The 26,747-nt window shown below is 38.9% G+C and overlaps 1 protein-coding gene and 1 long non-coding RNA gene across 13 annotated transcripts in view; both read left to right on the top strand.

The window, feature by feature from the left end:
- Window positions 1–26,747, top strand: part of LOC140847825 (protein TASOR-like) — a 104,113-nt gene that overhangs the window by 39,215 nt on the left and 38,151 nt on the right. The gene's annotated exons all lie outside the window — the stretch shown is intronic.
- On the top strand, window positions 3,411–26,317 carry LOC140847830 (uncharacterized). The gene is made up of 2 exons (XR_012128027.1): window positions 3,411–9,602; window positions 24,806–26,317. It is a non-coding gene; the product is annotated as an uncharacterized lncRNA (long non-coding RNA).

Below are 26,747 nucleotides of genomic sequence, written 5' to 3'. Positions count from 1 at the left end.
AAGGACCAACCAACTTCCCATTATAAAATTCTCACACCAATGTTACTATCATGAAATTTCAGAATAAAAAGAAATAAGTAGAAATTCCTGGATCATGGGAGTTGGGAAGGACACCCTATAAAAAGATCAAAGCCAAATGGCATCAAGCTTCTTGGTAGCAATACAGAAAGCTAAAAGAAAAGCAATATTTTCAAAATTCTGAAAAAAATCATTTAAACTTGTTTCATAGCCAGCCAAGCTATATCAAAATATTTTAAATATTTTTTCATATATGACTGTACTTCAAAAGACTTATTTCTCAAGTGCCCTATTTCAGGAAACTACTAGAGAAGCCCACCCACTAAATCAGAGTAAACCCAGAAAGAAGGGGTCCATGAAACAACATCCAACCCATGTGAGTGTTGAAAGGATTTCCCAGAATGAAAGCAAAGGGCACTACCAGGAGATAGCGGTGCTTCAGGCTTGGAGAGCCCCAGATGGAGCTGGAGATCACAGGCTCAAAGAATGTTGTCTCCAAGGAAAGAGTGAGACAGAAAAGAACACATGCTGTGCTTGAAAGTGTGGGAAGTACACTGAAGGTTGTTTTATAATTCTTTTCGTGAATTTGGAAAGATTGAGTGATAGGTACACATTAATCAAAGCCACCAAATTACAACTAAAATGAGATATTAATTCCAGGAAAAACAAAGGGAGTATATGCTATAGGAAACATTTATATTTCACTTCTTGGCTCAGAAGTGAAGCCAATTTGGTCATAATACCATAAACACCACATACTGATTCTCTGGAATGGAACTACAACTACACTAGGAAGAAGGAAAGGTATCAGAATAGGAGTGGTTAGCCCTTGGTTTTAGAATGCTAAATTTTCATGCAAGTGCTATATGAAGTCAGTAACTGTGCTTAAAATAGATAAATCAAGAAACAATTACATAAAATTATTATTTTACAATAAGGATGATTTATAGGAAGAAAATTAAAAAATGAAAGTTAATGTCTCAGGAGACAGACCTGGGTAATTGCCAAGGGGTGGGGAATAAAACTCCTGGTTTCATTGTCTTACGGAACTATTTTATTACTTTAGTAAAAGTAAGAAATAAATTTTGAAAGTAAAAGTACAATGTGCAGGATTAGTAACAAGGAAGCCAATTATACTTCTTTAAAGACCCAGTCAAAGCATAGGACTGGCAGTTTCAGATATTTAAGTACAGCTTTGATGGCAGAATAAACAGCAGTCTTAGATCATATTCAGGCTATTCTTGAAGGGAGGGAAATCAGGAGAACAGATCTTTAGGAGCTGAGAAGGAAATTCAATTTATCAGCCACAAAAATTCACAGCATCAACTATGGGAACATACTACCAAAGATCCAAGGATGCAAAATTATATGAGGGTAATTTACCTTGGTGCCAAACTTCAAACACGGTCAAACCTGCAATGCCAAATAGGAAATTCAGCAAACCTTTAAGAAGGGTAATTTTTAACTATTTGCATAACTCATACATAATTATCCCCAAATTAGTTTATTGCATAAAAACATCCAATTTCTGGAAAAAGTAGATAAAAAATCCATCTCCATGTTGTCTTTATATTGAAGTCTTATAATTCTTAAATATCATGACCCTCCAAATTCTATATCTAATGACACTGTGAAAAAATCAAAAGAAACACTGACTTTCACTTCTCTATATGCCTGATAAGCACAATATTAATATATAGTAACTGAATGGCAGTTGTGATTATACCAAATAAATTAAAATCATTACTTCATGTGAATGTGTGTGTGACTGTTTCATTATAAAATTCAACTATGGCAAACCACTCATAGAAGGGACAATTGATTGCTTGCTTAGCATGTTCAGACTTATAAAATGGTTTAAATCTAAAGAGGATTAAGTCTGAATTATTTAGTTGAACTAAAGTTACTGTTAATGTAAACAGGAAAAACAACCCTTAGTGAGACAATCTGCACATTCTTGGATGTAGTTAAAACCATATTTTGCAGCAGTCCATCAAATGCTTGGTCTGCTGCTATAGATTTCAATCTATACATTGAAATTTGCCATCAACATTATAAACAATGAAATTTTAGTCACTGAAGAAAGGTGAAGGGAAAGCCCTATTATGTATGTGTTCTCTTGACATTATGGAAAGTTCAGGTGTAAGGGGGAATTGAACTTCCTTAGCCAAACAGTCTCATTAATTTCTGGAGCCAATTTTTATTGCTGTATATACAATATTTAAAAGGCTGTTGTCAAGGAAAACAACCTAAAATTTGATCTGCCAACTTTGTTTTCTTTGCAGAAATGGCCACACTAACAGCCTCTTCCATTTTGAAGAGAAGCCTTGTGAAATGTAAAGGAGCTCATTAGGGGGCTTCTATAAAGAGAAGATAAAGAAAATTACCTATTATATATTGATTTCACAAATTGTATTTCTTATATAAGCTTTTCTGTACAGAACTGTATTTATTTGTGGCTTTAAGAACAGAAGGTCACTGATCCTAGCTAGCATCCCATTCCAGAAATTCATTTTCCCCTTCTCTACCTCTGATCTGTTGACCTTGCCCATCATTAACAACCCCATGTTATCATCTTTTATCTTAAACCTTAAAACTCTTAAACCATTTCCTCTTCTTCATCCATCACACTTTTCTGCAAAAATATGAGCTCTGTAAAATATGAACCCAGTTATGCATATTCAGTGAGCCTACATGGAAGCAGCTGAACTGAATGTGGCAGGAAAAAGAACACAGGGATGCAGACTGACCTCAGTCTAAATACGTGATCACAAGTGGACGCACGGCATTGCCTGCTGATCCTAATGCATTTCCTTAGTCACACTCCTCTCTGAGGTGACTGTTTCACACCTTCTCCTCAAATCTTACTCCCTCTCCCTTCCTCACTCTCTGCAAATAGCCTTCTCATTTCACTAAGAAAATAAAAGTAACCACAGGGACCATCACCAGCTTTTCACCTGCCTACCTGCAAATGTTCCTAAACATTCTGCTTCCCTCCTTTAAAGGGTTAGCTGTACATGCTGTCCCCAATCCTCCTTCACTCCTGCTCTTCTGCCCACTCTTATGAGGATTTTTGTCTCACCACTTTATTGTGTTTTGCCAAAATTGCCAAAGACCTCCACAATGCAAAAGCCAATGGTCAGTGTACAGTCTGTGCACATGACCTCTCAGGAACATCTGAAACTTGACATTTGACATTCTTGAAAAGCAATCTTCCCTTGACTTCCAAAATGCCACAGCACACTGGCCACTCCTCGGTCACCTTTAGTGTCTTCTCGTCTTCCTGACTGCTAAACGTTGGAGTGCCTGAGGACTCAGCCCTTGATTCTCTTCTCATTTATACCAATTTTAACTCCCCACATTATCTCATCTAGTACCATAATTTAAAAATACATCCATATATTCATGACTCCAAAATTCATGTCTTCAGCCTTGACCACTCATCTGGCCAGCTGTCTGTCTATGTGTGAAACCACTTGAGTGTCTAAATAGACATCTCAAAATTCATGAACCCAAAATAGCATTTTATTTTCACTACCATCTTTCCCATTTCAGGAAATGGGGCAGGTTAGTAATCCCTTATTCACAATTATAAAAATCCTAAATTCTAAACACCAGACATTTTAATGGTGCAGCAAAACCTGATCTGAATCAATGAGGTCATTTATTGTCCTTATTTCAGTGAATACTTAAAAGTTTTGTTGCAGAAGTATTCACTGGGGGCTACCCAGACTGTTCCTGAGAATATTTAGTGATATTTTTAAATGTTATTATTTTTTGAATATCACTACCTTTCCTAAAATACAAAAAGTTATGAATTCAGGTCAAATTTGGGCCCAAGGGTTTCAGATAAGCCACTGTAGGCTCAGTTATCCAGGATCACACACACACACACAAACTAAACAAGGCATTATGCCTCATTCTTTTCAGTCTTACACACCCACATCCAATTCATCAGTGAGTCCTATCAGCTCTGATTTCAAATATCCTAAATCTGAATATTTAACATATTCAGTAAGTACCAGTGTTGCTAAATCTACCAAATCCTCATAACTGCCATAGCCTCTGAATCCATCACCATATTTCCAGTCTTATCTTTCCCTTCTTCCTCCTCCTCATTGTTAGCTTCCATAAAATGACCAGAGACGTTATCTTTTATTTTTTCAGTTTAAGGTATATAACATTTGTATATTGTAAAATGATTACTACCATAGTATTAACTACCTCCTCGGTCCCATCACATACTTAGTATTTCTATCACAGTATGTGATAATTTCATCATATTTTGATAACAGTATTTTAATCGCTATGCTATACATTAGATCCTCAGATTTGGTAATCTTATCACTGGAAGCTTACACTCTTTAACCAGTATCTCTCCATTAGCCCCACCCCACAATCCCTGGTAACCACCATCCTACTATGTTCAGAGATGCCTTCTTAAAACATGTCAGACTATCCACCCACTGCTCCAAAGCTCCAAAAGCTTCCCACCAGGCTGGGAATAAAAAGCCATTTCTTATCATGGTCCTGTTAAGTCGTATATGATCTGCTTTCTGCCTTTCTCTCCACACACAATTCTTTCACTCCTTCCCTAACCTACTGTGCTCAAGCCCTCCTGATTAAATATGCTACATGACCTTGCCTTGGGGGTTGTGATCTTCCCTTTCCTCTGTCTAGGATGTCATTATTGTCAGCTTTGGCCTAACTCCTCACTTCTTTAAGGTCCCTCTCCACCAGTCACTATCACAGAAAGCCTTTGCCTGCAGAAAGCTCTTCTAATATAGCCACTTCTGAGCCTCCCAGGCACTTTGTCAGCTTACCCTGCTTGCTTTTCTTAAAATTACATTGCATAGTTGTTTGCTTGTTTATCTTTCATCCTTACCATCAAAATATAACTCCACAAGAGGGATTGTGACTATACTTTATGCCATTGTAACCTTGGGACCTAGAATAGTGCTGGAGCTCTCAATGTGTCCAGTGATAAATATCATCAGATAAACAAAGTAAACTATTGCCTTTTAAGTCAACTGAATTGGATTAAGTAATATTAGTCCTACTTTCCAAAATACCTCAGTATTTTTACAAATGTCAGTACAGTCTTGATAAACTTGAGCTACAACTTTATTTCCAAATGACTCTCATTCTTAAGACAGTTCTAATCAGTCCAACAAGAGGATATAACCATTATAAATATATATGCCCCAACACAGGAGCACCAGCATATGTGAAACAAATGCCAAGAGAACTAAAGGAGAAATAGAATGCAATTCATTCATTTTAGGAGACTTCAACACACCATTCACTCCAAAGGACAGATCCACCAGACAGAAAATAAGTAAGGACACATGTGTTTTGAAGTCTATTTTGTCTGATACTAGTACTGCAACACCTGCTTTTTTCTCCCTATTGTTTCCATGAAATACCTTTTTCCATCCCTTGACTTTTAGCCTGTGCATGTCTTTGGGTTTGAGGTGAGTCTCTTGTAAGCAGCATATAGACGGGTCTTGTTTTTTTATCCATTCAGTGACTCTGTGTCTTTTGATAGGTGCATTCAGTCCACTTGCATTTAGGGTGATTATCGATAGGTATGTACTTATTGCCATTTCAGGCTTTAGATTTGTGGTTACCAAAGGTTCCAGGTTACTTTCCTTACTATCTAAGAGTCTAACTTAACTCACTTAGTATGCTGTTACAAACACAATCCAAAGGTTCTTTTCTATTTCTCCTCCTTTTTCTTCATTCTTTATATATTAGGTATCAAATTCCGTACTTTTTGTCTATCCCTTGATTGACTTTGGGGATAGCCAATTTAATTTTGCAGTTGCCTCACAATCAGCTGCTCCACCCTTCCTACCGTGGTTTTACTACTTCTGGTGACAGCTATCCAACCCTAGGAACACTTCCATCTATAGCAGTCCCTCCAAAATACACTGCAGAGATGGTTTGTGGAAGGTGAACTCTCTCAGCTTTTGCTTATCTGGAAATTGTTTAATCCCTCCTTCAAATTTAAATGATAATCTTGCTGGATAAAGTAATCTTGGTTCCAGGCCCTTCTGCTTCATGGCATTAAATACATCATGCCACTCCCTTCTGGCCTGTAAGGTTTCTGCTGAGACATCTGATGTTAGCCTGATGGGTTTTCCTTTGTATGTGATCTTATTTCTGTCTCTGGCTGCTTTTAACAGTCTGTCCTTATCCTTCATCTTTCCCATTTTAATTACTATGTGTCTTGGTGTTGTCTTCCTTGGGTCCCTTGTGTTGGGAGATCTGTGTATCTCCATGGCCTGAGAGACTGTCTCCTTCCCCAGATTGGGGAAGTTTTCAGCAATTACCTCCTCAAAGATACTTTCTATTCTTTCTTCTCTCTTCTTCTTCTGTTACCCCTATAATGCAAATATTGTTCCGTTTGGATTGGTCATACAGTTCTCTCAATATTCTTTCATTCTTAGAGATCCTTTTTTCTCTCTGTGCCTCAGCTTCTTTGTATTCCTCTTCTCTAGTTTCTATTTCATTTATCTTCTCCTCCACCGTATCCAACCTGCTTTTAATACCCTCCATTGTGCTCTTCAATGATTGGGTCTCCGACCTGAATTCATTCCTGAGTTCTTGGATGTCTTTCCGTACCTCCATTAGAATGTTGATGATTTTTGTTTTGAACTCCCTTTCAGGGAGAGTCACAAGGTCTGTATCATTTAAGTATTTCTCTGGAGTTGTATTAGTAATTTTACTCTGGACAAGGTTCCTTTGGCATTTCATGTTTGTATATGGCGCACTCTAGTGTCCAGAAGCTCTACTCTGGAGCTGCTCAGCCCCTGAAGCAATGTCGGGGGTTGCAGGGGAGCGGTACTGGTGCCTGGGGGGAGGAAAGAGCTGTTCCCCACCTCCTGGCTCCTGTGCCTCTCTCCACTGCCTGAGCCAGTGAGCCGGTCACACAGGTATGTTTTTGTCCCAGAGCAGCCAGGTATGGATCCGTGCTTTCCACAAAGCCAGAATCCCAGTCTCCCCAGGGACTGCCTGTATTAAGTTTCCAACCCGGTAGTCATGCGAGTCTCATGAAAGCACCATGAAATGTAGGTTTGTGCTCCCAGAGCAGATCTCCGGAGCTAGGTATTCAGCAGTCCCAAGCCTTCTCTTCCCTCCCTGCTCCATCTCTCTTCCCCCCGCCAGTGAGCTGGGGTGGGGGAAGGGCTCGGGTCCTGCAGAGGCATGGCACTGGTACTTACCCCGTTCGGTGAGGTCTACTCTTTTCTCCAGGTGTGTGCAGTCTGATGCCGCCCTCTTTCCTGTTGGTCTCTCAGGATTAGTTGCACCAATTAAATTTTCTAATTGTATCCAGTTTTAGGAGGAAGCCTCTGTCTCTCCTCTCACACCGCCATCCTTAATCCCGGTTCTCTAATTGTTTTATCAAAGCAGTTTCTCATGCTTAAATGTCTCAGTGAGTTGTTGGAGTATTTTTAAAAAATGAGATCTCAATATTAAAAGGAATAAAAGCTAAACTTTGCTAACAACTGTGTAACCTTCTTTATTTGCCTTTGAGGTATTTTGCTGTCATTCTAGTTAAATGAGTAAGTATTGCTTCATGGCAACCTATAATATTATTTAAGCAAATGCCAAAGAAACTTTCTTCTAACAACTTTCCAAAATCAAATTCAAAAAGGTGCTTTTACCTCTAGTTAATTCTGATTATTTTCCAGAGCGCCCCTGGAACATGTCAGAGGAATTTTTTTCTCATTGGAGAAAGTATTTGGCTAATTCGGCTTATTTGTCTGATATATATTTACCTGGAAAGCACTGTCAAAGGGAATGATGCTAAACTTTGTTACTGAATGTTTTGTGTTACAGAAATACCAAATTTTCTTATGTCAGCTGTCTTATAGTAAGCTCTCATCAGATCTTTAACCATTGTCATTTGTAAGTCTTTTGTTATTTATAGTCATTGTTTTATTACTCCTCAACTAGTAAAGAACTAGATTTCAGCAGAACAGGTATTGGTTACATAGGATTAAGTAAAGTAAGGAGGATGATTTTGTGGCTTTTTGTTTCAGTTGTTGCTGATAAAGTGTTTAAAGCTTTTTCTCTTGAGCTGACTGACAACAGTTTTGTAAATGACTATCTTTATAAGCAGAATTGAAACATGTATCTTTCTCTCTACCTGATCTCTCCAGAATTTAAAAACTTTCAGTGACTATTTTTATATTTCATGGCAGTATGTTTATTTGCATAAGTTCAATAAGAACCTGCTTTCCTTGTAAGAGGACCAATTAAAAACACAGTTTATATATATTACCAAGGCTTTGACTGGAATGTCATACCTGAGAGACATGTGCATAAACTCAGTCATGAACAGCTTTAAGGAACTAAGGTTGACTTTATGAAGCCAACAAAGACCCTTGGAAGAACTGGCCTGGTACCTTGCTTACAGGGTTCCCAGCAGCCTTACAGGTGAGTAAGGTCACTTCCTGGCAGGTGCAGGAACCTCAGGATGTCTTGAAGACCTTGAGAAGAGAAGAATTCCCCCAAATCTACAGTTACTGCAGGCAAAACCTGATTGCAAGTCTGGCTTGGCTGTCTGGCCTCAAGAGGCCTTTAAAAGTTCAATCTGAAATTCCTTATAAAAAGTTCCAGCAAAGCACCTTTAAAAGAGCCTATGTAATCAATTGCTCTTATTGCTTCACTTATGCAAATAATAGAGCCAAGTGTTAATAATTTTCTTAATATAGTTACTTCTAATAAAAATGAGGGTGATTTTAGAGAAAAGTATTGTTTCAATAATGCAGCCTTACCCATACTAAATCCTGATACTACTCATTGAGATATAAACTAGATCCAGAACTCTAGCTTCTTCAAAATATCTAGCTATGATTTTCCAGATGTTTTAGTTTTCTCCTATCATTTCAATTAAAGTTTTACTATTTCTAGTTCTCATATTCAACCATGCAGTCTTAATCTCATCAAGTTTGTCCTTCCAGAATGGAAAATCCAACTCCAGATACTGCTACTTAACTTAATAACATAATTTGTTCTATCTTGCCTAGAAGCCACACAACTGCATATAGTAATAGAAATGGAACCTGGAATAGAAGTGCCCATCTTCTGAGGCCCTCTCAACCGACCACTGATGGAGACCTAGCTGCACCCCTTACTGTGCCTCTCAGCATGAAGCATCCAGAGCGGTCATCGCCCCCTTTCCCTAGCAGTAGCTAGGGTCTCTATCCATAGAGGGGGGAATGAGACAGGGACCGTGGATGTAGTCAGAGTAGGTTGAGGGCCTCGGGAGGGGGCAGGGCAGGATATTTGAAGTCAGAGCAAGGTAACTACATGCAAGGAAACCCCCCTGCTAAAACTCTATGTTAAACATTGAGCTGTAGAATCATTCTTCAGTGAAATCAGTTAATATTCCCGAGATAAAGAAGAGTAGCACATGTTTTATTAAGCTAATCATTTGTAACCATGTGTAAGATTCACTTTAACATACTAAAAGGCCCAGGCCTATGTGCTGTCTTTCCTCCTTTAGATCTGATGAAGTGATTTTGCAAACTGAGCGACTTACTTAGCATGCAGACCCAGCTGTAGACGACATGGTAAGAAGCAGGAAGAATTCCATCTTAAAGATAAGATTGCATTTTAACACCCAGGTAGTTCAAGAGGCAGGATTCTTTAGCAAATAGACAAGACCTCAGCCCACCTGGGGCCTGGGCAGGAAGCCTTTTGATGTGCTCCGAGACCAAGGTGGGACCAAGGCACAGGTGTCCCAGAGAGAAATCAAGGCAGGAAATTCCTTATGTTAAGTTAATTTTTAATATTCAGGGACCACTTAACAAGTCCACACTCCTAAGTTTTTTTTCATGTTCTCAAAAAATCCTCAACTGCCTATAAAACCCCCTAGACAACACACCACTTCGAACTCTCTTGTCCCCTCCAGGCATGAGCTGGGAGCTCTGTCCTTTCACTTTATTTCTAAATAAAAGCCTGTACCTTGCTCTCCTACCTTGACTGTTTGTGAAGCTCATTCTTCGGCTCTGCAAACAAGAGCCCCGGCATCAGAACTCCTGGCTTTATTCTTATTAGTAAACAAAAATCTTCAGGGAGGAGGCTGACATCCGGGTGTTAGTTGGCACATCAGAAGGATGGAATTCAGGAAGAGCTGTCCCCTTTCCATATAGGGCACAGACCTTGGGGTCTGGTCTGTTCTCCCCCTGTGGCAGCTCTCTGTTCTGTTTGCATGTCCTTGTTTTTCCTTCCTCCAGCCGAACACTATGTATCTGGGTTCCGCAATTTATTCCCCCTACTACTTTGATTCCCTCCCTCTCTTTTTTTCCTACCATTTACTAGCTAATCAAAAGTTAGCCAATGTTTCAGAGTTTATGAATGTAAAAATTGAGGTCACTCTTTTCTTACCCTTTCTACATCTGGAAAGATAATCTTACATTGAAGTGATTCATAGGTGGGGAGGAACACGATGCAAAATCACTTTCTGGTTGCAAAGAAGAGACCTAGAAGACTGGGAACTGGGCCTTCCCATGCCCTACATGACCTGTTGTAAGGGCAACAGAAGGCATGGGGAGCCCCAGCCTTCTCAGTAGCTGTTGCCAGTGTAACAGGATATGAACCATCTTCTCTTATGCAATTATGCAGTTTCCTCGCCTTATTCTATGTTTCTCTTCTGTGTGGTGGGAAATTGTTGTATTTGCTCACTGAAGCCAAAGTACAACGCAACTTCAATATGCAGGTCACTGAGGGAGCATATACTGGAAAAAATATTGCGAGTGGGTACATGCCGCTGAAATTGTTGCTTGTAGAAATAATATGGAGAAGAATTTTATTGGACTGACTTGCTAAAAATAGGGACCTCAGTTTTTATTTTCATAAGCTCTGAAATATGTACCATCTTTTGATGGGGTAAAGAAATAAATGATAGATGATGATAAGTGGTAGAGAAGCCGAGTAGTCTTAGGAAAAAAAGAAAAAGAAAAACTGTATGCCAAAGAATTATATGGAAAATGTAGGGGCTAAGATGCTGATTTTGGTTGTATACCAATTGGCTTTTTTCTGTGCAACAAACCGGCTTGAAACTTAATAGCCAGAAACAAAAAACATTTCTTATTCCCTCACGATTTTAAGAAAGTTAGATGGTCTGGTAGGTCTAAAGGGGTCTCAGCTAGAATGGGTTATAATCTGCTCCACATTCTCATCCTCCAGGAGGCTTGACTAGGCTTCTTCTCATACCGGTAGAAAGTCCCAAGAGCAGCAGGAGAGAGTAAACTCCAGTCCACAAGCCCTTTCCAGCCTTTGCTTGTGTGACATTTGCCAGCATTCCACTGGCCAAAGCAAGTTGCTTGACTGAGCTTGGGGTCAGTATGGATGGGACTATCCAAGAGTGGATGTGGGAAATCATGAATAAATTGGGCCATGCTGTAATAGTAAACAGCATGGAAAAATTTCTGGAAGATAGAGACTCTTTTGGAAAACTTGAAATATTAAAGCAGAGATTTGCTGGAAGATGAAATATCAACAGGGTCACACATATAAAGACACTTTATCTTATTGGAACCAGAAGGAGGTACTGGAGATTTTAGGAGTTTTTAAAGTTAGAAAGCAGCACCTTAATCCATCTAATAACCATCTACCCAAGCAGTCTAAGAAACAATGAGAAAAATAAAGTATGCCTTTACATAGTTTCTGTTCTTTGTGGGAAATAAAGCAGAATAAACCCCCATTTAGGTGATTTTTCTAAAACAAAAGGAGAAAAGACTGCTCACTTTACTTTAGAAAGTACCTTATTATATACTTAAGAAAATACCTTATTATATACTTTAGAAAATACCTTATTATATACTTAAAATCCTTTATAATGTGAAGAGGCATCAGGGCAAGAATAAAATACTTAGTTTTAATCATCGGAACTCCTGGTTTTATTCTTATTAGTAAACAAAAATCTTCAGGAACAGACACCCAGACATTTCTATTGTGCAGAGTTTTCTTTTTCTGTTGTTTGGGATATCAAATACCAAATAAATTATAATTTGTAAGGGTCCAACCCCCTGCAATAGTAAAATGGTTTAGGAAAAGTCAGACGACCTTGAAAATACTAGCTAAGATCATTGCTCAAATAAATAAAAGGGGTAATGGTAGTACATGTCTAGAAAAGGAGAGAAATAGAACTGGGGAGCTTCTGACATCTAAAGCACATTCCAAGTGATAACTCCCCTTGGTACTCAGCTTTGAGCTTCGGAAGTAGGGAAACAGATGGCAGGACTGTGGAAAAATCAAAACAGAGTTTTTAACTCCTGAAATGTTAGGTTTTTTAGTGACTCTTTAGTATTAAATTAAATTATCTAAGTCATATGAAATGGAATAGGTATGAGCCTAGGAACTTGGCCTTCCCTTTACTCATTGGGAAACATTGGTCAAATCATTTAATGTCTGTGAGGCTCATATTCTCATAAGAAAAACTGGGAATAATTGTGCTGAACCATATAGATGAAAAGAAAAATCTTTGAGAAATTGTGAAGTACAAAGGAATGATATAATCTGATTAATACTATAATTCAATTATGAGGCAATTTAAAATTGTTTAAGCTAATCAAAATATGATTGATGCTCAAGTTGTTGAGTGTTTCCTTTTCTTGTTCCAAATGCAGTTTATTTTGAACCAAGTATTAGAAAGTCCAGTTTTAAATGGACCAGAGTCAGTATACTGCTATTTTTCTAATAAGTCTGTTTTTATTTTCTTCTGTGTTATTAAGGACCTGATTCATCCTCCACATTTTTTAAGGGTCCTCCACGTCTGATCATCCAAATTTATGCAGAGTTTAATTAAAGTTAACTTTGGTTTTCTTGCCCTCTAGGTGCTGTACTTCAAGATTTTACTACTTTTTCATGATTTACTGTAAACTTGTTTGAATAGCTATAAATATCAAAATTTTGCCTACTAGAAATTATCTGCATTGAGCATTTTCTGGGCCTATTTAAGCAAAACTTATGTTCTTAAGTATTCTGTAAAATATAATCTCTTTAAACAACTTCAAGAAAGTGTAGCTTAAAGGAGAACCAGGGGTGCATATTGTTGCATTTATATGCCTCTTATAATCTATTATCATTTTTTTGTGCTTTAGCCATAAAGAATTATTCATGCCTAATACTTGCTCAGACCAGATATTTGGAATATTGATTCTCCTGAGCTTTCAATACTATCATCTGTTTAACGATGTTAATGAACAGTTCCTTTCATATCCAAAAGGCTTAGGACAGTCCTTTCAGATGGGAATCAGACATGCTCAAACATTTACATTTGATTAGCAGATTGAAATATGCTAGAATAAAGCACAAAATCTAATAACATAATGATAATTTGGTATTTTCTAGTAATTCAGCAAAAGGAAGGACTATAGGACATAGCAGTAATTACTTGGAAGTAAACTCTGTTGCGAACGAGACACAGACAGGGATGAGGAAAGACCTTCAAACCAGGGCAACTCAGGAAGTCAGACTAGCCCAGGTCACACGATTATGGAGACTTAAAATCCATTATAAGGCCACCACGGGAAGCTGAACTAAAAGTGCTAAATCCGTCAAGGCAATTCTTCCATCAGTGAAACTCTCAAGGCCTGCTTCCTTCTCTTCCTCAGCTTTCTCTCCTCACACAACCCTTTCTCCTGCCCCAGGGAAATGTAAATACCCGGGGTATAACTGTTCTGGAGAAGAGAAACCTGGGGATCTTGGTGATCCACTGAGCTAAGAGAAAACCTTTCTTATCTTGAGAACCTTACTCTACAGCTGATTCTGATAAGATTACTTGAAAAAAATAGAATTCTGCTCTTGCATATGTTGTGTAATATTGTATAATAATAATTAGTAATATTGATAACGGCATCAAAAACTCGAAGATCTTATAGTTGTTATATAGCCGAGTTGTAATACACAGACTGGATAAAATTATGGGAATATGAATAATTACAATGTTTTGGGAGCTTACTGTATGCCAGGTACTATGTTTCTTATATACATTATTTTTTTAAATGTTCACTTGAAATTTTATTTTGATTTGGGCAATATTCAGATTCCCAGATCCTAATGCTTCTTTCTAAGCTGAAAGGTCTTCTGTTGAAACAGCTCCCAGGTCTCTCTCTGCCACTTTTCACAGCCTTTCATAGAAGAGCAGCAGAAACGTTTGGTTGGTGAATTGTGGAGAAGGATTTAGACCTGGGGGTGTGAGCTTTCTTTTCTCAGAAGTTGGGGAGAGGATTTTCTGCTTGTAGAAAGCATAATCTCATCGATTACTGGTCAGGAGGTAAGTTTAGGAGGGGACTTTGTCCCAAAGTCCTGTAGTCACAGGACTACAGCAAACAAAGAAGTGATTCTTAACAATGAGCCCTCCCTGAAGTCACCCCTCCAAAGGCTTCAGTGCAGAGGGAACTGCAAAATCATTTGTTTCCCAGTAAAAGGTTTATCTGCATATTTTCAAAGCTGCTGTTGCCTGCAGGCCAGTCTTCTAATTCAGCAGGTACCGGGGACTGGCTACAATCCTCCCCAGAGATCAGGAGAGCCAGAGTATACATCTCTGACCTTCTCCCTATAACTCACTCCCAAGTCACCAGTATCTCCCTGGAAGGAGTTTAGATACATGTCTGGCACCCCAGCTTTTGCAGCAGTCACACAATGGACAAACTCCCAGATTGCTTGGCTGTAATATCCAGCTGGGCTTGCATTCATGAGCCCAAACGACTGTAGCAAACAAACAGTTCTCAGTCGTTGCAGGAGCACCTCCTTCCAGCTGTACTTCCAAACACAGATGTAGCAAAAATTCTTATCACCCAGTTAAGATGTATGTGGGCCAAGAACACATACGATCCTCTGTGATACAATCCTAGCTATGTTTTCACCAGTATATCATGTCATTACATTTTCTTGATATATTAAATTATTTGTAGGTCCTTGAGCAAGTCCTTTTCCTTTTTTTAAAAAAATAAGAATGCCTTCTCTCTTTGAATGCGCCTCAGGTCACCTTCACCTGGAGGTGTATTTCAATACTCATTTCAGATTTTTAGCACATCTGAAAAAACTCCACTATCATAAATATATCACTGTAGAAAGCTCTAGGATACTTATCTTTCCAAAGGAGAAACTTTCCTCTTGGGAATTAATTATTTGAAATCTCTACTTTTCCAAACATCCATATCAAGTCAATCACTCAGTTGGCTCTTTTCAGAAATATGCTTATATCTGTGTTTCTCCATTTTTGCTATCCCTTTCCTCATGTGGTTCAGAATTAAAGGGAGAGGTGGTAGAGAAATCATCAAAATCCAGGTATTTGGGAAAACTTCCTTTCCCTAGCTGGTGGCGATGGGTCAGCACCAAGGACAGTGCACCATATCTGTCCAGGCTTACTTCCTGGCCCTCTCCTCCCGGTGAATGCTGTGGTCATGTGATGACTGTGTTCCTTAGGTTAAGATCTCCTTCTCTTTGCTGAGTTTATCTCTACCATAGTTGTCACCTATGTTGAAATTACTTGTTTCTTATTTATCTCTCTTAACACAGCCAGGTACCCTCCTTAGTTAGCCACAGTTAACACAATTCCTGGGGCACAGTATAGACTAAGGAAATTATAGAATTAATTAGTGAATCAATAGCTCAACAATTGGATTTCAGGAAAAAAGTAAGATCCAAGGAAACATTTGGATGTGTATGCATGTCCAACAAGTATGCAAGGAAGCAAAAGTCATATATTTGTTATTACTCCTTCAGACATCAGTTCTTAACCCTGACTGTTTATCAGAATGATTTCTAGAGATTATTAAAAATGAAAAATCCTAGATGTTACTCCAGAAATACAGAATAAGAATCCTGAGAGTGGGGACTTGCCATGTGTGTGGGAGTGGGGTAGAGGTGATGGCTCCAGGGGCATGAAATAATTCTTCTACAGGGAGTCATACGTGCTACTATATTCCTAGAGGGGGAATAGGCTACCGGAAGGGAGAAGTCGCTCAGCTGCTCTCATTTATATAAGCAACAGGACCCCATTGTTCAGCTAGGGGAGATGGAATTCAGGATTTGTGTCTTTTTTTTTTTTTTGATATCATTAATCTACAATTACATGAAGGACATCATGTTTACTAGGCTCCCCCCTTCACCAAGTCGCCCCCACATCCCTGTTCACAGTCACTGTCCATCAACATAGTAAGATGCTGTAAAATCACTACTTGTCACCAAGTTCACAGTCACTGTCTTCAACATAGTGAGATGCTGTAAAATCACTACTTGTCTTCTCTGTGTTGCACAACCCTCCCCATGCCCCCCGAACACTATAAATGCTAATTATAATGGCCCCTTTCTTTTCTTTACACCCTTATCCCTCCCTTCCCACCCGTCCTCCCCAGTCCCTTTCGCTTTGGTAACTATTAGTCCATTCTTGGGTTCTGTGCTTCTGCTGCTGTTTTGTTCCTTCAGTTTTCTTTAGTTCTTATACTCCACATATGAGTGAAGTCATTTGGTACTTGTCTTTCTCCGCCTGGCTTATTTCACTGAGCATAATACCCTCTAGCTCCATCCATGTTGTTGCAAATGGTAGGATTTGTTTTTTTCTTATGGCTGAGTAATATTCCATTGTGTATATGTACCACATCTTCTTTATCCATTCATCTACTGATGGACCTTTAGGTTGCTTTCATATCTTGGCTATTGTAAGTAGTGCAGCAATAAACATAGGGGTGCGTCTGTCTTTTTCAAACTGGAGTGCTGCATTCTTAGGGTAAATTCCTAGAAGTGGAATTCCTGGGTCAAATGGTATTTCTATTTTGAGCATTTTGTGGAACCTCCATACTGCTTTCCATAATGGTTGAATTAATTTACATTCCCACCAGCAGTGTAGGAGGGTTCCCCTTTCTCCAAAACCTCGCCAACATTTGTTGTTGTTTGTCTTTTGGATGGTAGTCATCCTTACTGGTGTGAGGTGATATCTCATTGTGGTTTTAATTTGCATTTCTTTGATGACTAGTGATGTGGAGCATTTTTTCATGTGTCCATTGGCCATCTGAATTTCTTCTTTAGAGAACTGTCTATTCAGCTCCTCTATCCATTTTTTAATTGGATTATTTGCTTTTTGTTTGTTGAGGTGTGTGAGCTCTCAACATTTTGGATGTCAACCCTTTATCGGATCTCTCATTTTCGAATATATTCTCCCATACTGTAGGATACCTTTTTGTTCTATTGATGGTGTCCTTTGCTGTAGAGAAGCTTTTCAGCTTTATATAGTCCCATTTGTTCATTTTTGCATTTGTTTCCCTTGCCGGGGGAGATATGTTCAAGAAGAGGTCACTCATGTTTATGTCTAAGAGATTTTTGCCTGTGTTTTTTTCTAAGAGTTTTATGGTTTCATGACTTACATTCAAGTCTTTGATCCATTTTGGATTTACTTTTGTGTATGGGGTTAGACAGTGATCCAGTTTCATTCTCTTACATGTAGCTGTCCAGTTTTGCCAGCACCATCTGTTGAAGAGACTGTCATTTCCCCATTGTATGTCCATAGCCCCTTTATCAAATATTAGTTGACCATATATGTTTGGGTTAATGTTTGGAGTCTCTATTCTGTTCCATTGGTCTGTGGCTCTGTTCTTGTGCCAGTACCAAATTGTCTTGATTACTGTGGCTTTGTAGTAGAGCTTGAAGTTGGGGAGTGAGATCCCCCCACTTTATTCTTCCTTCTCAGGATTGCTTTAGCTATTTGGGGTCTTTGGTGTTTCCATATGAATTTTTGAACTATTTGTTCCAGTTCATTGAAGAAAGCTGTTGGTAATTCGATAGGGATTGCATCAAATCTGTATATTGCTTTGGGCAGGATGGCCATTTTGACGATATTAATTCTTCCTAGCCAAGAGCATGGGATGAGTTTCCATTTGTTAGTGACCTCTTTAATTTCTCTTGAGTGTCTTATAGTTTTCAGGGTATAGGTCTTTCACTTCCTTGGTTAGGTTTATTCCTAGGTATTTTATTGTTTTTGATGCTATTGTGAATGGAATTGTCTTCCTGATTTCTCTTTCTATTAGTTTATTGTTAGTGTATAGGAAAGCCACAGATTTCTGTGTGTTTATTTTGTATCCTGCAACTTTGCTGAATTCCGATATTAGCTCTAGTAGTTTCGGAGTGGAGTCTTTAGGGGTTTTTATGTACAATATCATGTCATCTGCAAATAGTGACAGTTTAACTTCTTCTTTACCAATCTGGATTCCTTGTATTTCTTTGTTTTGTCTAATTGCCATGGCTAGGACCTCCAGTACTATGTTGAATAACTGGGGATAGTGGGCATCCCTGTCTTGTTCCCCATCGCAGAGGAAAAGCTTTCAGCTTCTCGCTGTTCAGTATGATGTTGGCTGTGGGTTTATCATATATGGCCTTTATTATGTTGAGGTACTTACCCTCTATACCCATTTTGTTAAGAGTTTTTATCATGAATGGATGTTGAATTTTCTCGAATGTTTTTTCAGCATCTAGGGAGATTATCATGTGGTTTTTGTCTTTCTTTTTGTTGATGTGGTGGATGATGTTGATGGATTTTCGAATGTTGTACCATCCTTGCATCCCTGGGATGAATCCCACTTGGTCATGGTGTACGATCCTTTTGATGTATTTTTGAATTCGGTTTGCTAATATTTTGTTGAGTATTTTTGCATCTACGTTCATCAGGGATATTGGTCTATAGTTTTCTTTTTTGGTGGGGTCTTTGCCTGGTTTTGGTATTAGGGTGATGTTGGCTTCATAGAATGAGTTTGGGAGTATTCCCTCCTCTTCTATTTTTTGGAAAACTTTAAGGAGAATGGGTATTATGTCTTCTCTGTATGTCTGATAAAATTCCGAGGTAAATCCATCTGGCCCGGGGGTTTTGTTCTTTGGTAGTTTTTTGATTACCGCTTCAATTTCGTTGCTGGTAATTGGTCTGTTTAGATTTTCTGTTTCTTTCTGGGTCAGTCTTGGAAGTGTGTATTTTTCTAGGAAGTTATCCATTTCTCCTAGGTTTCCCAGCTTGTTAGCCATATAGGTTTTCATAGTACTCTCTAATAATTCTTTGTATTTCTGTGGGGTCTGGTGTGATTTTTCCTTTCTCGTTTCTGATTCTTTTGATTTGTGTTGACTCTCTTTTCCTCTTAGTAAGTCTGGCTAGAGGCTTGTCTATTTGGTTTATTTTCTCGAAGAACCAGCTCTTGGTTTCATTGATTTTTGCTATTGTTTTATTCTTCTCTATTTTATTTATTTCTTCTCTGATCTTTATTATGTCCCTCCTTCTGCTGACCTTAGGCCTCTTTTGTTCTTCTTTTTCCAATTTCAATAATTGTCACGTTAGACCATTCATTTGGGATTGTTCTTCCTTCTTTAAATATGCCTAGATTGCTATATACTTTCCTCTTAAGACTGCTTTTGCTGTATCCCACAGTAGTTGGGGCTTTGTATTGTTGTTGTCATTTGTTTCCATATATTGCTGGATCTCCATTTTGATTTGGTCATCAATCCATTGATTATTTAGGAGGTGTTGTTAAGCCTCCATGTGTTTGTGAGCCTTTTTGCTTTCTTTGTACAGTTTATTTCTAGTTTTATGCCTTTGTGGTTTGAAAAGTTGGTTGGTAGGATTTCAATCTTTTGGAATTTACTGAGGCTCTTTTTGTGGCCTAGTATGTGGTCTATTCTGGAGAATGTTCCATGTGCACTTGAGAAGAATGTGTATCCTGTTGCTTTTGGATGTAGAGTTCTGTAGATGTCTATTAGGTCCATCTGTTCTAGTGTGTTGTTCAGTGCCTCTGTGTCCTTACTTATTTTCTGTCTGGTGGATCTGTCCTTTGGAGTGAGTGGTGTGTTGAAGTCTCCTAGAATGAATGCATTGCATTCTATTTTCTCCTTTAGTTCGGTTAATATTTGTTTCAGGTATGTTGGTGCTCCTGTATTGGGTGCATATATATTTATAATGGTTATATCCTCTTGTTGGACTGAGCCCTTTATCATTATATAATGTCCTTCTTTGTCTTCTGTTACTTTCTTTATTTTGAAGTCTGTCTTGTCTGATACTAGTATTGCAACACCTGGTTTTTTCTCCCTGTTGTTTGCATGAAATATCTTTTTCCTCCCTTGACTTTAAGTCTGTGCATATCTTTGGATTTGAGGTGAGTCTCTTGGAAGCAGCATATAGATGGGTCTTGCTTTTTTATCCATTCTGTTACTCTGTGTCTTCTGATTTGTGCATTCAGTCCATTTACTTTTAGGGTGATTATTGAAAGATGTGTACTTATTGCCATTGCAGGCTTTAGATTCGTGGTTACCAAAGGTTCAAGGTTAGCTTCTTTAGTATCTTACTGCCTAACTTAACTCGCTTATTGAGCTATTATAAAGACTGTCCGGTGATTCTTTATTTCTCTCCCTTCTTATTCCTCATCCTCCATTCTTTATATGTTGGGTGTTTTATTCTGTACACTTTTGTGTTTCCTTTGACTGCTTTTGTGAGTAGTTCATTTTATTTTTTGCCTTTAGTTAGTATTTGGTTGGTCTGCTTTCTTTGCTGTGATTTTATTTTCTCTGGTGACGTCTGTTTTGCCTTAGGAGTGCTCCCATCTGGAGCAGTCCCTCTAAAATACCCTGTAGAGGTGGTTTGTGGGAGGCAAATTCCCTCCACTTTTGCTTGTCTGGGAATTGTTTAATCCCTCCTTCATATTTAAATGATAATCGTGCTGGATACAGTAATCTTGGTTCAAGGCCCTTCTGTTTCATTGCATTAAGTATATCATACCATTCTCTTCTGGCCTGTAGGGTTTCTGTTGATAAGTCTGATGATAGCCTGATGGGTTTTCCTTTGCAGGTGACCTTTTTTTCTCTCTGGCTGCCTTTAATACTTTGTCCTTGTCTTTGACCTTTGCCCTTTTAATTATTATGTGTCTTGGTCTCGCCCTCCTTGGGTCCCTTGTCATGGGAGTTCTGTGTGCTTCTGTGGTCTGAGAGGCCATTTCCTCCCCTAGTTTGGGGAAGTTTTCAGCAATTATTTCTTCAAAGACACTTTCTATCCCTTTTTCTCTCTCTTCTTCTGGTACCCCTATAATGCGGATATTGTTCCATTTTGATTGGTCACTCAGTTCTCTTAAAATTCTTTCATTCCTGGAGATCCTTTTATCTCTCTCTGTATCAGCTTCTCTGCATTCCTGTTCTCTGTTTTCTAGTCCATTAATGGTCTCTTGCTTCTCGTCCATTCTGTTTTGAAGTCCTTCCAGAGCTTGTTTTATTTCTATATTCTCCCTCCTTAGTTCTTGCATATTTCTCTGCAAGTCCATCAGCATGGTTATGGCTTTTGTTTTGAATTCTTTTTCAGGAAGACTGGTTAAATCTATTTCCCCAGGTTCCTTTTCAGGGGAAGATGTAGCAGATGTCGAAGCTGTCTGGGTTAGTCTTGTCTGGATCAAATTTTTTTGCCGTTTCATGTTGATAGGTGCAATGGTGAGCTATTATTGACTTTCTGTCAGCTGGGAGAGCTAAGGCTTTCCACTTGCTCCTGGCCTCCTTACTGGGACAACTGTGACCCCTAGGCTTGTGTTGGGCAATTGCCTGTAGACTGGTCTCTGTATCTTGCCCGGCCGGTATGGAAGAAGTTCCCTTGCTGTGGGCGTGGCCAGCCTCAGTCTGCTTCTATGCTATGGCGGGGCCCTGTAGGGGTAATGGACGGGGGGCTGTTTGGCTGTTTACCTCCGTGAGGGTTCTCAGAGCTGTTGCCCAGGGGGTTAGTGTGCCTGGAGTTCCCTGGAATTTCCAGCTGCTGGACTGTGACCCAGAATGCTTCTGTCCAGCTGTGGCATCCCCGTCCCTTTAAGACTTTCAAAAAGCACTTGCTTTTCTTTGTCACAGGGGCACCAGCTTCGGGACCCGCTCAAAGATCTTGCTGCCCTGTTTCCGTAGTTTCCAGCACCCCACACATGCACTGGGTCTGTGCTCTGGTGCAGATGGCTAGGGCTGGGTGATTAGCAGTCCTGGGCTCCCTCTCCCTCCCCGCTCCGACTCCTCTCCTCCTGCCGGGAGCTGGGGTGAGGGGCGCTCGGGTCCCGCCGGGCCAGGGCTTGTATCTTACCCCTTTTACCACATGCTGGGTTCTCACAGGTGTGGATGTAGTCTGGCTGTTGTCCTGTGTCTTCTGGTCTCTCTTTTAGGATTAGTTGTATTTGTTGTATTTTCAAAAATATATATGTTTTTGGGAGGAGATTCCCACTGTCCTACTCACACCGCCATCTTGGCTCCACCTGGATTTGTGTCTTTATGCGACATCTGCTGGTCTCCCACATATGCTGTAATAGTGCAGGAAGCTCTTTCAGGTCCTCTCTTTCCCATCTGCAGTCTATAGGCAAACAGTCCTCAGAACCATTTAACTTCCCAGGTGGTACCCATGGCACAGGGCAAGTCCAACCTGCTTCATCTAGGGTAGCTAAGAAATGCCAAAAACAGCACAGTGCACCTGAGAGTAAACATGTTTCAGCTTTTGGCTTCCTTTCTTTTAGTGAATGTCACCCTTCAGGTTATCTTTGTAAAACTAGCTGTAAAAATTTCTTATCAAAATAGAAGTATTAAGCGAGTTTCCTTAAAACCTGAAAGCTCCTACATTTATAAGAACTTAAACTGCTTAGCACATTTGTATCTTTTCAGTGAAAGCCATTTAATATTTTAAATTTTTGTCCTGAAACAGGCTGTTTGAATTTTAAACACCCATATAAGGGTTTTCTGTCAGATTTTCCAAAGATCTGGAAGCATTTATTAAATGGACTTTATCATTCAGGAAAATAATTCCTGAATCTATCCCTGCATCCACTATTATGGTACCTGACCCAGTCCTAAAAATAAATAAATAAATGTTCTACATTCCTGGTCTTTTCAGATGGTTTAATCTCCAAAATATAATACAGACTTTGTTTGTTATGATACTTCTGTTGTTCCAGGGAGGAAATTGTCTCTTAAATACAACTAGAATCAATATATTTAGAGTAATGTTACTATACTATGTGCCACATGCCTTCCATGTTCTTGTTTGTTGTAAGAGGAATGATAGAAGAAAGATCCAGTGCTAAAGATAAAATTAAAATGAGAAAATCATTACAAACCATCTAAAGGTAAAGATGAGCTTTATAACTAAACAGTCTTGGCTGTTACTTATCAGAGTGAGAAAAGCTATGTAAAGCATGATCCCAGATTGTGTCTGTTTTGATTTATGTCATGGGTGCTTAAAATGGAAGGCAGTACAAGAGTTGTGCACATAGGAAATAGAGTTTCTCTTGTATTAAGAAGAGTCTATATTTATCAAAACTCAAAAAGTTCCCGGTACAAACTTCCTGGTACTTTAATTCAAAGTGCTACCTTCATTCCACCAACAGTCCTTTTATCTTCAGACTGGTGATGTATTTTCCAACCAGCTGTTTTTCATAGCTGGACCTGAGGCCATGTTCATACCCAGACTTAACATTTTTTACCTGAATAAATTGTTTGCTACTCTGCCCCTTAACAACTTTGAGTAAGAGATAAGTAAGTTCTGATACACATTTCTTAGGGAGTGCTTTTCTCTGGGAAGGCCAAAGGTTGTTAAAATCTTTTTCTAAGAACTCTTGAAGAAGTATTGTCTGGTACAATAAGCAGTAGACTGGGAATCAGGAAAACTATGTTCTGAGCTACTCATTTAATGTCTGAGCTTCAGATATTTTTCTTAGCTTCCTGTGAAAGAAAAAAAAACTTTAAAATTTAACATAGTAAAATGGCTACATTATTACCCAAAGTCTGAGATTTTTGCCAGTAACCAGTTCATTGTCTCTCAGTTCCAAGTGTATTTCATTTAATGAGAAACAATTCAATTTTCTTGAGATTTTATTGAGACATTTATGAGACATAATTCATATAGCATACAATTAACCCAACTACAGAAAACAAGTCAGTCATTTTTAGAATATTCAGATATGTGCAATCATCACAATTTTAGAACATTTTTATCTCCTCAAAGAGAAACCCCATACATTTTATCCATCACCTCCTATTCTTCCATCCTCTACCCACAGAGACAACTGCTAATCTGCTTTCTGCCTCGATGGTTTTGCCTATTCTCGACATTTCATATAAATGGAATCATGTAATACATGGTCTTTTGTGACTGGCTTCTTTCATTTAGCACAGTGTTTATAACTCATCCGTGTTGCAGCCACATATCAATGCTTCATTCCTTTTTATTGCCAAATAACATTCCATGGCATGGATATACCACTTTTATTTACCCTTTTATCAATTGATGGGCATTTGGGTTATTCCCACTTTGGGACCATTGGTTTCTGTCTCCCAGTTGGACCCTGACCGATACAAGGTTCTTCTTTTGATGCAATTAGATACAGTGGACATTTCCTTTTTGAATTAGTCATCTCAACATCACTCTAAAATAGAGTGCAGTTATTTTTACAACCTTAAGTGTGTTAAACTATCACTGCAGTGCTATCTAAATTCACTTTTGCAAATTTAACATGGTATTAGAAGGTCCAAATCCCTAGTAAACGATTATAAAGAAAACTATAAAGGGAAATTACAAAACTACTTAATTGCTATTGCAATGAAAGAACAATAATTTTATGTGACAACCTCCTTTCAGATTTTAATTAACTGTCATTTGAAATAAATGCAAAAATGTGCCCAACTCAGCATACAGTTGGAGAGGTTGCTTCCTGCATTTGTAATAGATGTATCTCTTTGGCAACTACTTCCTGTCATATTTAACCATAAATCATTATCTGTCTTCAAACTGCAGGTGAAATGAAAGTATGAGAAAGAAATGGACTAAGGAGGCATTTCTCTGACCATGTTGATTCCAATGGAAACCAAGGCAATGGCGCTGTCGTGTTGTCAGCACAGCCACATTTACAGAGAGCCAGCCCGGGGCAGGCGTGGTCCCGAACTGGATGGAACCTCATCACTACTCCTCTAGTTTATTTTTATCTTGCCACATCCTTAAAGCTGCCCTAAATCATGTCAGAAGTCCATATTCATGCCCAGTAGCCAGCTCTTGCTCTGGCACCTGCTGACTTCATGCTTTTAAGAAGTTCGTTTGATACGTCCTGCTCAGCAGATCACTGTTGGTAAATCCTGATGTGGATTTTCCTGCATTGTAGCCCTAAAACACCACCAGATACTAGGAAGAACTAGCCTTAAATATTTGGGAATCCTATTTGCCCAGATGACACAAGTGAAAAATAAATAACCAAATTTTTTTAATTGGGTCAACTTGAGTGTGGTTATCAAGCATTCAGGCTGGGCTCCAGATTGCCCCGCAAGAGTAGAATCTTAACGTAAGTTATTTTGATACTATCATCGGAGTTCTACATAGCCTGCAGCTCTCAAAATATTCAAGCTACCCAGTCTATGAAACTTTGCTATGGCAACCCAGGCTAAGACACCAGTCAACTACTGAAGCATACGTGAGTGGAATATAAACCTCAGAAGTTTTCTATTCCTTAAGCATCTGTAATTCTTACGCTTAGCAGTTGAGCTCACTTAAATGTGTAGTATGCATAATGGTACATCCCCAATGCTTCAGCAAATGATTTACTGTGCGATTGGTTACAGCTTGCTCCCAGTAGAGGCCTTCGGTGCTAAAAAGCTAGAAATACTGGGACATAGTCCATCAGAAACCCCTCAAGAGCAAACTAACTTCTACAGGATTAAATATGGGAATAGGAAGCATTGCATTAAAATCACTGAGAAATATTTAAATGTCAGGATTAAAATAACCAACATAAAGATAATGATCATGTCTTCTGAATGAAAATTCCCTGAGGGTAGACTACTTTATACACATCCTATATTCCTATCTTTAATATCTTTAAAAAATTTACAGGTTTGATGACTATAACGTTCATGAATTGAGTGTTCCTTCACAGCTAGCTGATGTCACGTGTGACCAGCAGGCACACTGCACTGCCACTTAATGTGGCTGTAAATAAGCCACACACACAGCCAAGAGCACCATCTGCAGCAGGCTTAACAATCACAGTCTCTTGGGTCAGAGATTTTGACTTCTCATCTGCCCTTCGGTCCATTTCAAAGCTTTACTTCACAGCCACAGCAAGGACACATGGCTCCCTCTTACAAGTCCAGGTTACGCAGACTCAGCCCAGTGTATTGAGTAACTGAGTGGTGTAGGGTAACTGAAGAGTATTGAGATACTGGTTATTCATAGCTGAATCAACAGAAAATTTTTATCTTCCCTTTGGTAGTAAACATATCTATCTGTCATATAAAGCTCCTTTGATTATCCTCTGGACATGAAGTCTGCCTTTCTGTGCTCATTAGTTGAATTACAGGCTAGAAAAAAGACACTGTGCTTATCTCCTAAGTATCAGTGCAGCAGTAAACAAGTAAGATTCTGTAGGTGCCAACAGAAACGCCCCCAAACACCTGCAAAGACGTCAGTAATAAGCTGCCTCAGTGTTCAGTTTGATCCCATTACATGGCTACGTGGGATACTATGTTTTCTTCACAGTCCTTCCTTTGCAACAAATTTGTGATTTTTATGTTTTTAAAAGAAGCAGTGCCATTATATAGGCTGAATCAGTACGAGGGAAAGGCAGGCAATTATTCATACACTAGCTGCTAAAGACTGACTTGCAGGGACAAAAAATAAAAGGGAAACAAAGCCGAGATAAACGCAAGCTACAAAGAGGAAGAATTCTCGAGAGATCTAAGAATAAGAC

This window comes from Manis javanica, chromosome 2, assembly GCF_040802235.1.
Source record: "Manis javanica isolate MJ-LG chromosome 2, MJ_LKY, whole genome shotgun sequence".
In the NCBI taxonomy this organism is placed as follows: domain Eukaryota; kingdom Metazoa; phylum Chordata; class Mammalia; order Pholidota; family Manidae; genus Manis; species Manis javanica.
The sequence above is the reverse complement of the archived record's forward strand: the minus strand, read 5'-3'. Positions and strand labels throughout refer to the sequence as shown.